Source organism: Mugil cephalus, chromosome 7 (genome assembly GCF_022458985.1).
Source record: "Mugil cephalus isolate CIBA_MC_2020 chromosome 7, CIBA_Mcephalus_1.1, whole genome shotgun sequence".
Taxonomy (NCBI): Eukaryota; Metazoa; Chordata; class Actinopteri; order Mugiliformes; family Mugilidae; genus Mugil; species Mugil cephalus.
In genome coordinates this window covers 25,513,057-25,527,169 of record NC_061776.1, presented here as the reverse complement: position 1 = coordinate 25,527,169, position 14,113 = coordinate 25,513,057, and positions in this window count along the sequence as shown.

The following is a 14,113-nucleotide window of genomic DNA, read 5'->3' as shown; positions in this document are numbered from 1 at the left end:
GTAATTGCCAAGATGACCACTTGGGACTGGTTCCAAAAGTGACTTAGTGTAAAGCTTAAAATGCCCAAATTTACAACATTAACATGTTGATCTGGTACAAAATAAAGTGTTTGGCTTCCATAGCTGATGAATTCATTTTACTCCTTTGTGAGACAGCCTCACAAGGCTAACAGGAGTGGATGCTTGCATCAGTTAGTAGCATGCACAATGTCAATTATGTATAAATGCAGTACTGATCCTACACCTACCAAGGATCCTTTACCCTAGGAAGAGTAGTGGTCGCCTAAGGTACAGTTAATGGGAGTCCAAATAAATAAACTAAACCATACAAGCAATGCAAATTAAAGGTACAAACAGTACTAGCAACAAATGCCAACTGTGATGTCAACACACAAAATTTGATTTATTATTTCTAAACAGACCTTTTAAGGTCACTCTGATATGGTGATCATAGTCCACTGAGGTATGTCATTTCTTTATCTATTGTTAATGCACAAACTAGTCTGTGCTAGCCAGCTGTTTCATACAGTTTGTTCTATGGCACTAATACATCTTGCAATGTGTGTCTTATATCATGTCACAGCTACAAACATAAGGGAAGAAATGATCAGCACTCTGTCTCATGAAGACCTGCCGGACCTTTTCCGCAGGCCCAGAGAACTTGCGACAAAAAGCAAAGAGAGCTCAGATACATACACACTGTGAGCCAAAACATGACTGGTGCTCCAGTCATACACTTCACGCTGTGAAGTCTCAGTGTAACTGACCAACTGCACTGGATTGTAAGAACTGTTGACTCCTGCATTTCAGAGCTAGAAAAGCATGTTCTTTCTTTATGTTATTACGATATTTGCCAAAAGTTATTACGTCATTGGTTCAGGACTTTTATTACGTCCTTGGTTTATTATGTTATCGGCCATAATTCTACAAGGTCCTACAAGGCTGTCAAGAAGCCCCTGATCAATGAGAGACAGACAGTTAGCCTGGTGTTGTTGGGCCCAAGCACACAAGAACTGGACAGTCAGGAACTGGAGAAAGATTCTGTGGTCAGATGAGTCCAGTTTCCAGCTTTATCTTCTTCCTGCTAATGTGAAAGTATGCAGAAGGCCAGGCCAAGCATTATCTCCAGCATGTACAGTAGCTACTGGCAAAAACGGTGGAATCGTGGCAGTATCATGGTTTGGGGATGCATGAGTGCTGCTGGTGTTGGTCATCTCACCGTCTGTGATGGCACATTGAAATCAGCCAAATAATGTGCCATTCTCCAAATCCACATGCTCCCTTCTGCATGTGCAGCTGTTCTGTCGAGGTTCAAACTGGATGTCTCGACAAGATAATGCTCCTTGCCACACATCCAGGGCCAGTAGAACTTGGCTGCAGGAGCCCAGTGCCCGGGTCTTAGAGTGGCCAGCTCAATCCCTGGACATGAGCCCCATTGAAAACCTGTGGTGGATTATCAAAATGTCCGTTTCACAAACCAAATAATTTAGAAGAATTAAATGTAGTAATTCAAGAAGAAATGGACAAGATTACCCCTCAACAGTGTGAAAGACTCATGGGGAACATGCCAGCCAGGATTAGAGCTCTGCTGCTGCTAATGACAGACTACTAAATATTAATTTAATGATGTGATGGTTGATTTATTTTTTGTTCAGTTTTGAACACGTTCTCTGTTATTTGTTGACTTTGACAATGTTGAGAACTGACATATGTCAAGAATTCAGTTTTGTTAGTTTTTCTTGTAAACAATAAACAAAATAAATATAATATGTATTTGTGTCTGTCTCATGCAGCCACAACTTTTGAAAGATTATTCCACAAATATTTCATGATAATATTTGGCATTTTGTGTGGTTGAACTTTTTTCCAACACTGTATTACAACACCACAACTGCACCTTAAAGAATATACATCTCATTTTTACACTTTCAGAAATAAGTAAATTAGTAATTTTTTTTGCATAAGTGAACATGGAATTAACCACTATGTTTTGTGTCATGTGAAATATCATCTGTGAAAACAACAAACCTGTTTTTGTAAATGATAAGTGAATGATCTGACCTTAAACAATGAAGTAATTTACATAATATTGTTTGTATATAAAGGAATGTGTGAAGGAGGTCTCCTAACACATACTTGTCTGTGTAAGGTTTTCCTCTAGGTAATCCAGACAGGCTGAACCTGTCTCATGTTGAGGGGATGTCCAATATGAGACAAAATAACATGACTCCAGGGTACAAATATCTTATTTTTATACAAAACCCACATTTAAATACAAAGTTACTGAAGCTACAGAACTTAAAAACACAAATCTATTTCATGAATAACAACCACTTATTGTATTATAATATATTTTTGTCATATTTTACCAACATTGTCATAGAAGGGCATGTCTGAATGACACTGCTGTGTCTCCCATATCTCTTTCTTAAGTGACAATGCTACTTCTGTGAACAGCAACGAGGAGGTTGCACATGCAAACACTGCAACTAGCTCCAACGGTCTTACTGCCAGTCACAGGAATGGTGATGGATGACACGCCTAAACAATCCTTAGCTGCTGAAGATGTCTTCAATGATGACATTGCTCTGACAGTGAATGTGTGTGCAATTTCCTGTCTGCTCTGAGTTGTCACACCTAAGTTTTTTGGAGACTCCGAGACCACTTAAAAGCAAAGGTTCTAAATTAGTGGGTAGGCTGTGTGCAGCTATCATAAAAAAAAATCAAACTTTGTGTGAAAGATATAATAATAGTGTTTCAGAAGAAACTTCTTTCAGCAGCATCTGCCCCTTTTCTTAATGGCCTTCGTGATCTTCTGTGGAGGATTTGTTCATCTTTAGATACAGTGGTCTAAACTGACTGGCTCCTAGACTTGTGCATGGGCTAACCTATAAAGGCCTTGTGATTTTGATGTGGGCTGCTTGTTAAAGGGTTGTTAGATTGAGGTGAGATGTTTTAAAGGATACAAGACTCAAGACTCTGGGGCTGTGGAGATGGAAAATGTTGTGTTAACTCAAGCTTTGATCCTCCTGGTTATGTACTTCAGGAGTCTTAGAAAGTTCCTGGATTGCTTACTTTCTCATCAACAGTCGCTCGAGGGAGCCTTGTGAAGCTTAATACAGTCAGTTTTGATGGCCTCCTTTAAGTCTGATGGACCCTCATCCAAAGCATCACAATGATCAGGGAGGCTGGCTGCCAACCTGAACAAACTGAAAACACAACATTACTTTTTACATCTTGAGGATCACACACAAGAAGTTTGTGTGCCCTCAAGTCAATGTTCACAAGCTTCTTTGAAATGTCTACTCAACACTTGAGGTTCTGATAAAAGAAGAGGAAGACAAGAGCTTTGTGCCAGGTGTTAATTCCACAAAGAAAGTCTGCTCTCTGCTTTGCCATGTTACAGCTCCAAATTATTCTTAAATTCAATGTTGTGTCTTTGAAGCTAGATAGGACTGTGTCCCCAGCACAGAGTGTACAGTGAACCTTAATATTGTTATCTTTAGTTGAGAAAACACAGCATAGTGGCTTATTTCCAGCTTGAAAACGCCACCTCTCTCCTTCCTCCATTGTTGTTTACATGTGAGTTGTCCTCAAATGCTGAAAACGTGACTTGTTGCATATGTGATGTCACTCCCTCAAAAAGAAAGCAAAAATCTATATTTTTCCTCAGGAAAATGGGAAAAGTAGTAACACACAGCGACTTGGATAAGTAACTTCAATCTGATAACTGGTTTGGAAATAGTAACACGTTAGATTACTCGTGACCAAAAAAAATGATCAGATTAGAGTAACGCATTTCTAAGTTACTATGTAACATGTTACTGGCATCACTGCTTGTTAGTTATTGAGATGTATGAACCTATGCTCTCTGTGTAAATTGTGGTGGAAGGTGCAGACTCCAATTGAGATTAGGGTACCCTCTACACCTTCTCACATAGGCAACCTGTTCTTTATACATACTAGATAATGGGTTGTTGCCACTTATGTATTTTTGATTACACCTTTTTGCAGATAAGGCCTTTTATGTGTTGCTTTCAACATGAACATAGCCATTGGTCGGGTCTGGGTTTTTAATTTAGTGGGCACAACCATGTGGTCGAATCCTCGCCTGGAAGGAAAAGTAGTCGTGTTAAATTTACTTTGCCTGTCTACTAAACTTCATTGGTCTTTATAAGTCCATTCCTTAAGTCCCTTAGATCCAAACTAGGGATGGAACAAGGCAACATTATAGAGGAGTTCCACAAGAAAGAGGGAAGGCATGCGTGTTGGCAACATGCTAAAACAGGTGCAGTTTAATTCAATTTTATTTATGTAGCATCAACAACAGTACAAACTGTCTCAAGACAAGAAACCTCCAGAGCAAGCCAGAATGTAAAGATGGCAAGGAAAGCACCCTTTTAACAGGAAGAAACCTTGAGCAGAACCCAGTTCATATGGAGGAACCAATCTAACTTAGGCCAGCTGGGTAAAAACAAAGAGAGAGAAGAGCAGGAGAAACGAGATAAATAAGTAGGAAATAAATTACATCTAATACTACACGATATAGCTGAAGATGTCATGTGATAGTTTAAGAGTATAAGAGGAATCATGGGCACACGATAAATCAAAAAAAATTGTAGGCTAGGGCTGTACTAGTAAAGTGCTATGCCAAAGAGGTCAACAAATACATCTAAATGTAAAGGGTAGCCTCTGTTGTTTTCTCATAATCTCTGACAAGAAACACCCTGGTGCATCTCCAGATTGGTTTGATATTTGGGGAGCTGTTTTGTTGTCCATCTTTATACAGTCTGTGGTTAAATGGTAAAAAACCAGCCTATCAGTAAAAAACTTTTTAAAATATTGCTCAGGCCTTTACCTTGTTTACAGACAGAAACAAAGTCTCCGTTGGAAGCAAGATTTTGCCATACATAAGTCTTCATTTTAATTTTTTCCATTTTCTAAAAATATCATGTAGACAGACCCCATTCCACTTCCCTAATTGGTTTCATTTAAATTGTGAAAGAATTTGCTAAATGCTTGCCAAACACTTTAATCAACATAACAATAATAATAATAATTACTATATTGTAAATGTATAAGAGAAAAAAGAAGCCCCGTTATATACAAGCAATAAAAGCTGGACTGGAAGCCAGTGGATGGAGACCAGAAAAGGTGTAATGTAATCACGTTTTCTTTCCTGTCAAAAGGAATAATCAATATATCGCCTGTATTGATGACTGGTTAAGTTCAATATACAGAGAGTTGCAGTACTCCAAGTGAGAAGTAATAAAGGTGTGAATTATCCCTGCAAAATAATAACTAATAAGCCTTAATTGAAAAAAGCTTGTCTTGACCACTGATCTACTTCTCAAAAATCACACCAGGGGTTTCTTCTGTTAGGGTGACAATAGGCACTGTCAAAACTATCTTAAGTGACTAGGTATTCTTCAAATCCAAGTAAAATAGTTTAATTTTTTTCCTTTTTTGGCTGATGGGAGTTTACCTCCTCGTGCGTGTGAGTGCGATGGTTGTATGTCTCAGTGTTAGCCCTGCGATAGATTGGCGACTTGTCCAGGGTGTACCCTGCCTCTCGCCCGATGCCAGCTGGGATAGGCTCCAGCAACCCCCACGACCCTAGTCCAGGATTAAGCGGTACGGATGATGAGATGAGACGAGATGAGTTTGCCTCCTCCAATGGGCAGTTAGATTTATAGATAATCTGCAAAACAAAAAAGCCTCAGATAGATCCTTGAGGAACTCCACCGCTGAAAGGGGATGCAGTTTAAGAAAACTGGCCTAGCGGGACAGAGACACAATTGTCTGATAAATAAGACTGGAACCATTTCAGGCCTGTGCCTTTAAGTCCAATACAGAAGTCAAGACATGACATTTGGATGTTGTGATCTACCGTGTTAAAGGCAGCAGTCAGGTTCAAGAGAGCCAGGAAAGCACAGTTAACAGAATCAACAGTTCAAAGCAGGTTATTACAAACTCTTAAAAGGGCTATTTCTGTGCTATGGCAAGATTTAAAACCAAACTGGAACTTCTCAGAAGTACCATTCAAGTCGAGATATGACTGCAGTTGGCAATAAACTACATTTTCTAACTTTGATAAAAAAGGGAACTTGGAAATGGACATGAAATGTTGTGTTTGCTATGGGCATAATCATTGACTGCTATAATGTTCTACATGTGTAGAAACATTCAGAAACATAAAAGTTGTAAGAATAACCATTCAACAAAAGGTGTTTTGGTAATTGGCAATTCAGGATGCAAGTACAAAGTATTTTGTCTTAAGGCTGCCAATATCATTTCTAAAACCTAAAACCTAAAACCTAAACCTAAACCTAAACCTTAAACCTAACCTTAAATCAAGAAAGCATTTGGGCAGCTTTCTCATTTTGACAGTCAGTGTCAGCACCCAGACAGACTCTTTTGAACAGGTCACAGAAAGGGTAAGCAATAAGCAGTACATGTACACAAGAGCTTTGACAGATGCCATACATATCAGCTGAAAATAAACAATGACCATTTGCAGTGTGGTGGAAAGCTTAAGACCTGTCCCCAGCTAGGAGACTATTCAAACGTAAGAGCGAATAGTCTGAGGAAGAAAGCTAAATGAGGCTAAATGGGAGTTAAGACTATGCCAATAATGACTGATGAAGGAAGCACCAGTCATGTGGATCAAAGTGCCTGTGATGGTGAGGAAGATGAATAAACTCACACAAGAGGAGAAAATGTCTTGGTTCTCGCTGAAGCGTCTTTTGTGTGTGTCATTGGGAAAATTCTAGCAAAGGTGGTAATTTTTTTCTGAAATGATTGCTGGCAATGATTGTACATATTCTCTGCCTTTAGAATAATACACATGCACATTTGTGTCTGGGAATGACTGCCGTACTTTCAAATGTGTGATCACATCTCAAAAAGAGTGGTTAAACATATAGCAGGCCTGTATCAACCCAAAGGTCAACATTACCTCGTCAGAACTACATTTTATTGAACAATCTACTGAGCCCCATATGAAAAAAAACAATAACAGGGTCAGGAAACGCGGGATATAACATGTCACAATGATTAATTTAGAAATGAGTCACTCCTTAAACTTAAGCTGAAGTTGGTGATGGCACAAGAACTTGAGATGGAGGGTCTGGAGAGGTGCCACTAAAAGTTTGGACAGCATGATGTGACTGTATCTGTTTTGGCAACTGTCTGTTATCCATCAGAGCAAAAAGTCCTGCATCATAAATGTAAATGCAGTCAGCTTTGTGAACTCCTGCAGTGTAGGAGTTGTTTGTGTGGATTAGAAGGATCACTAACTGCCTCTGGATTTGTGTCACAACATGTGAGGGAAGTGTGACACATCAATGCTGCATCACATTGCCAATGTGCCCCAGAGGATACCTGGTAAGGCACTGACCAAGTGTGAGCACCCTACCCACACCCACAAGGGAGACACTGGTGATGACTCAATCCTAGCTCTGCAACAATAATATGAACAGGGAGATAGGTAAGAGAAAGGATGGTGACAAGTAACATAATCACGCACATTTCAGGGCTCCTCTGCAGTAATATGGTGACCCCACAGAGTCACCTTTAAGGATTTAGAGGTTCAGGAAGAACATTGTGACATATTCATTAATACACAGGACAACATGTTATGATCCCTTGTGCCATAATCTGAGGCAAACCTCCTTTAGAAGCCCAGTCCAAGTGGAAAACCCACCAGCAGACCAGCAGTCAGTTACTAACTAGCCTAGCCAGCAGCAGTAAAGATGATGGAACATGCAACTAAACTTCAACCAACATCTCTTTCTTCTCTGCCAATATCAGAAATAAGATACTTCCAGACACCAACTACATAGCCTAGTCCACAGCAGCAGGTAATGAGAGGTGGTGGGACATGCGAATACACTTCAACCAACACCTCTCCCTTCTGCTAGGATCAGAAATAAAACACTACCAGACACCAGCTAATTAGCCTAGCCACGGAAGTAAAACACTAGAAAACACCAGCTAATTAGCCTATCCAACAGCAGTAGGTAAGAAATGATGGGACATACAACTAAACTTCAACCAACATTTCTCCCCTCTGCCAAGATCAGAAGTAACACACAAAAAAACGCCACCTAACAAGCCTACACTTCAACCAGCAACCCTCCCCTTCTGCCAAGATCAGAAGTAACACACAAGAAAACACCAGCTAACAAGCCTAGCCAACAACAGTGTGCAGTGTGCGGCACATCATTGGGGTTTTCAAGTGGGCGACTCCCTTCACCGATGTTTCATTAAGTTAGGCCTACGACACCTCATGAAGGCTTAACAGTGAGCTCCAGCGTCCCGGAGTCACTCCCCTCAATGCAGCCACCACACCACCGCGTGACTTTCAACCGACAGATTAGATTAAACCTACTACAACTGCTACCTATTAACACTACATAGCTAGCCTTACCTTTAGCATGCTCTCCAGCTAGCGTGTTTCCTCCTTAGTCACAGCCACTCACTTGCTTGCTCCGCTGCCAGGGACATATTGTTTACAGCGACCCTTCTTTCCCGCAAATGTCCAACTCGTACAGGACAGCAATGGTGGATTTTGCAACAAATCCACGGCAACCGACCTCCACTGGGCGCACACAGGCGCTCCAGCCTCGCTACTCAGCTTCTGATGCCATCTCCACGTATCCATCTCTCTTGCACTCATTCGCCTCCTTAACTCTGTCTTTCCACGGGACAGTTAATTCCACAAAGTACACTTTCCTTTCTATCTTGGACTACAACAGCAAGTCTGGTCTTTTGGGGGTCACAGCTATCTATTGTGGAATGGTTAGCCGGCCGTCTAAATCGGACCTCAGGCTCCGCCCGTGCTTACCTGCCCTGTGCTGTGCCTGATTCTCGCTGGTCTGGCCTTATCTCCCTCCCAAAAAAACTTTTCCGCTGCGGATGCCTTGCTCCACAGAGGTTTCCCTGCACACAGTCCCCGAATCATTTCTTGTCTCAATTCCTCTAATTGCGCTATATCGCTGAGACTTGCGTCATACCACCTTCCCAGGTTCTTCACTGGCTTCTCTAGCACTGTGTGAATCACCTCATTTATGACAAACCTCTTATCTACTACCTTTCCTTTAACAGCTGAGATACTCTGCAACTTACTCAGCTTCACTTTCATCCTAGCCCACTGCAGGTTGCTGTTTAACTTATCCAGCAGTCTGCTAATACATGGAGCAGTTGACGTCACAGTCATCATGTCATCTATGTAGGCCCTAATTGGGGAGAGACAAAGCCCTCCATGCAGCTTTTCTCCACTTACCACCCATTTCAAGGCCCTAATAATGACAGGAGGGATCAGCAAATCATCAAATTTGAGCACAGAGATTTGCATCCACACAAAAGCAACACTAAATGACAAAGGTCCCAACAAGACTCAATGTGATGCAGAGTGATGTAACCAAACCTCCGAGCTAGCTAGCTAGGGGCCAGGGTGATTGGTTCCACTGGCTGGGGAAGGCAGTACAATTTTGTGTTCAACCAGGGGTTGTGTTAACCGAATATTTTCTGTCCGTTTTTTTAACACGGTGACGGAAAAATCTGAAAGCCATCTGTCGTTTTGACAGATTGCAATTCACACCTCTGACTACTTGGTGGCAACGAGAATATTAATTGGTTCTTGTCTGTCTTGATGAATGACCATGTTGGCTTCACTCAGAAAAATGTCACAGCAGATGAGTGTCAGAAGTTTCCTTAAAAAAGCCCAATAATAATAATGTTGATAAAAGAGGTGAAAAAGAGGGACAGATGCAATGGAGCAGGAGTTCTCCTAGTTGAGGAGGGAGGATGGAAAAATGTTCTGCAACGTATGTAAAAAAGTGAATGTGAGTAACGGATTTGTCCGTGGATGCATGAACATACAGAAATCAGCATTAACTGACCACAAAAGTAGCCACAGCCACCTTGAGGCTTCGAGGGTGCTCAGCCAGAGTCTGGGTATGATTAAGCATGTGGAGAAATCACAGGTTGCCTGCAACGAGGCATTAAACACACAGCGTAAGGTTGTGCAACATACAAACAAACATGCCGAGTCACCTGTATCCCAACCTGATGAACCTCTTACAGTCTTCCAGCTGTGCACACACACATACACCCACCATGAGACAGCCAGTCAGTCGGAGGAGGCCTTAGCGAAGACCATAATCAGCGATATTAATGACCACATTGCCAAAAGCAGAGATGTTGGAATAATAGTAGATGAAACCACTAATATCACGGTGGAGGAAATGCTAATCACATACTTGACGCTTCATCAGAAATGGGAGCCTGAAACTGCGTTTATCGGCAATTATGCAATTCCCTCTGGGACTGCTGAATGCATAACTGCAAAAAAAAAAAAAGATGTGCTGTCGGGCTGTGGGGTTGCTATGGCTTGGGTTGTTGGAGTTGGAAGTGATAGAGCCAATGTGATGGTGGGTCGAAAGGCCAGAATAGCACAGCAGTTGCGCCAGAATGACTGTCCCTTCCTCGTAAACATTCACTGTGGTGCGCACAGGACAGTGCTTTCTGCACGTGATGCCTCCACGACTGTACGTCAAGTAAGTGCATATGTCACCACTCTTAATAACATACACACATACTACAATAATTTCCCCATATGAACATACAGGCTAAATGAACTTCAAAAAGAAATGGAGAAATACGACCTGCTGAGCCTAAAACAACCATCGACTACACGCTGGCTATCACTGGAGAGGGAAGTTAAGGTGCCAACTGAGCTGCTCTGGTGTCAGAGTTGAGGGAGGAGGAAGATGCAAAGAACTGTGCAGTAGCTAAGGGCATCAGAAAGCACCTTCAAACAAACAAGTTCACTGCTTTGACTCACTTGGTGGTGCTGAAAGCATGTTCATGAGTTATGGACAGGAGGCTTTGGAGCGCATCGGTGACCACTACAGGTCCCATTTCTTAGCGCTGAAGCGGGTGCTTGTAGGATCATGAAACCCCTCCTTCAGAGGGTCATGCTGACTTCTGATCACTTCACTGGGGATATGTTCCCTGATTTTAAAACTTTGGCTGAAGTGGCACCTGTTATTCCAGTGTCTCCAGTGTTGCAGCAGATTCAGCCTCCAGAAGAACATCAAAACAGCCATGAGAAGTCATCTGTTGAAGGCAAAAGTCCAAAACCTCATGACATGCCTCTGTGGAAATCCCACTTGAGACATTTGATTACGCGCAAGGGGGCACCCAATTCAAGTCCATGCGTACCAGGAGGAAGGTGCAAGACTGTGCATTTAGGCCACAGCAGGTGAACATGCTTTCATATGTAGCTACTGGGGCCACAGTTGTTTTTGTCACTGCAGAGAAAAAGTTAGCCTCTATATAGTATTCATCTGCTTGATGTGTGTATCAATGGTATGTATTCTCTGTTGAACTTGTTTGGACTGAATATTAATTAAAAACTAATGAAAATTAAATGCATTTGAATATGTCATTATTATGACTGAAAAAAATAAAGTGACAAGTAAAAATAGATTATGACGGAATTTTTAGATTCTGTCAGTCAAAATGACAAACTACGAAAAAGTTGCTGGGAGCCAGTGGTTTGGGGACTTCTGTCTGTAAAAGTGCCTGGTGTCAGAATGGCTGCTACTTTTTTCTTGCATACTCATAGAACTCATATCTGACATGCTTTGACAGGAGGTGGACATGTTGGAGGTGGCAGTGAAACACTGGAGCACCTAATCAATAGCCCCACAAGTTGGGTGTGACCGCCAGTGAATATGTGGGAAAAAACAGGTGGACACTGCGTGGTGAAAATTTTATATCACAATTACTGTGACAAAAATGACCACATTTATCATTATTATCACTGTATTGTTGAAATGTGCTAAAATGCTCAAAAAGTACTTATACGCACTTTAAAAAAACATTTAACCAAAATTAATTTTCAAATGTGCATAAAAAACCAACACTACCATTTTAAACAATGTAAAATATTAACATAACACCATAAAGGGCAAACAATGTTCCCTCTAGCACTGTATAATCTCTTGGATGGCACGCTGGTTACTGGGATGCACGAAAGCCTCCTGGAAACCCTAGAAAGGTGAGGAAGCTCTGATGCATGGCCCATCCATCACACAAGAGGAATGGATGGTAGCGACCGGTAGATCTTTATCTCTTCTGTCACTCTGTCTTCTGCAGTGGCCAGAACTTGACCCTCTTCACCTCTCTGGTTCCTTGCTGATCTTTCTCAACAATCCAGCCAGGCCTTTCCCCTCTGATGCTGCTGTGAGGGTGTCTGTGGTGGAGGTGCTACTTGTGCTTTGTGGTTCTTCCCTGACTTGTACAGGTGCCAGCTTCAAGGGCTCCTCCTGGACACAGCTGTCAACAGTTGCAGCCTCAGGCTCATCTTGAAAGCCGCTTTTTTTTTTTTTTTTCAGTGACACAACCGATGTGCATTACTCTCTTTGCCTTCGCTGTATATCTGTTATTCAGGTCTTCTCTCATCACTCTTTTCATCTCCTTGGTCAGGGCTGGCTCCTGCAGCTAACCAGCTCACCAAACCTTCAAAAAGACGTGGATTTCTTTCCAGTTATTGAGGAAACCATAAACAACATGACGTGGGAAGATTTGTTGGACGCTATCCTGTCAATAGATGAGGTCACAACCAGCTACTATCCGCCTGATCCCCTACCTTCTTCCCCGCCAATCACTGTTTATTGGCAAATTTTTGCCCCAGAATCTCAGCCAGTTAATAGCCTGAGTGCTGAAAATGGTGGTTGCGTCCCTGTTGGAGAGGGTGTGTGTGTCCTGACAGTGTGTTGCCTTCTGTCCATAGTGGAGGTCTCTATCACCAGAGAAGAAGGCCAAATATTATGAAGCTGAGAGGTAGAAGCTGCTCCATATCTTAGAACAAGCAAACTGGTCATCTAAGGACAATTATGTATACACCCTCTGCTCATATTCATCTCATTCATAGTCAAATCATTACACGAGAAGATCAAATTGTCTTTATCAGTCGGTAAAAGATGGAAAGTCTAATGTGGTCTAATGAGGCAGAAAGAGAGACAGGAGGAAGGTTTGTCCTGGTGTTTTAGGCAGTTCTGTGGATCATATAGATAAATTGCACAATCCACCATTTCATTTGAAGAGACATAAAACTTGTTTTGTAGCCAGACAAACAGACTTTTTTTCAAGAGTGCAAGATTAAGGAGCAGTGTTTGGTTGTAAAAAACTGTTCTGTTCAAGGCTAAACGGACTGATGAGTTTCTGTATCTGAATTTACGACACTGAACAAACACCTAAGAAGCAGCGAGTGGCGCTGATGCAGACTGCTCTGATGCAGCCATCAACTTCACAAGTACACTGGTACTCCACAACTACTTTCAGCAACCATACATCCATGGGGAGACACCAAACATGGAGTACGCCCATCTTTATCCTTATCCTGCTCCCACCACTATTGATTTGTCTGCTCTTCAACAAACCTGACTGCAGCTTTCTGTCTCATATAATAAATATGTAAACTGTGTAACATGAGTGAATTGTTTCTTTTCATAGTTATTTATTACAGATTATACATAATGTGTAAAGCTGGTTGATGGAACTATGTGTATGTAAACCAAAGTTCACAGTAAACGATTTCATATATTCTTTAAATAGATCACTGGAGAACTAATGGGTTTACCTCAAGGTGGAAACAAAGAAAAAGTCATATATATATATATTTTATACAATGCAATAAGCGGAAGAGAGAGGAGGAAGATTCGACCTGGTGTTGTAAACCAAGGGCAAACACTGCCTCTTAATAGGATCATTAAGACACCGTTATAGAAACCATCAACATCATACACATAACAATAAAAAAGGATGTTGCATCGTAGCAGGTATCTCATACAGCAAGATGAATTCTATTAGTAAATCAAGAAACTCAGAACAATTTAAAACACACTCTCCTCTGCCTCACTGGAGCCACCACAGTCATAAGTCAAATCCAGCAGAAGCATCAATGTCAACCCAATAAAATATTAAAAAGATACATAAAAGATGTAAATATAATAAATTTTACTCACTGTTATGACCTGGCTCATGGCAGACCTCAGCAAAGGAGAGACTACACAGCTGAACTATTTCAATATATTTATTA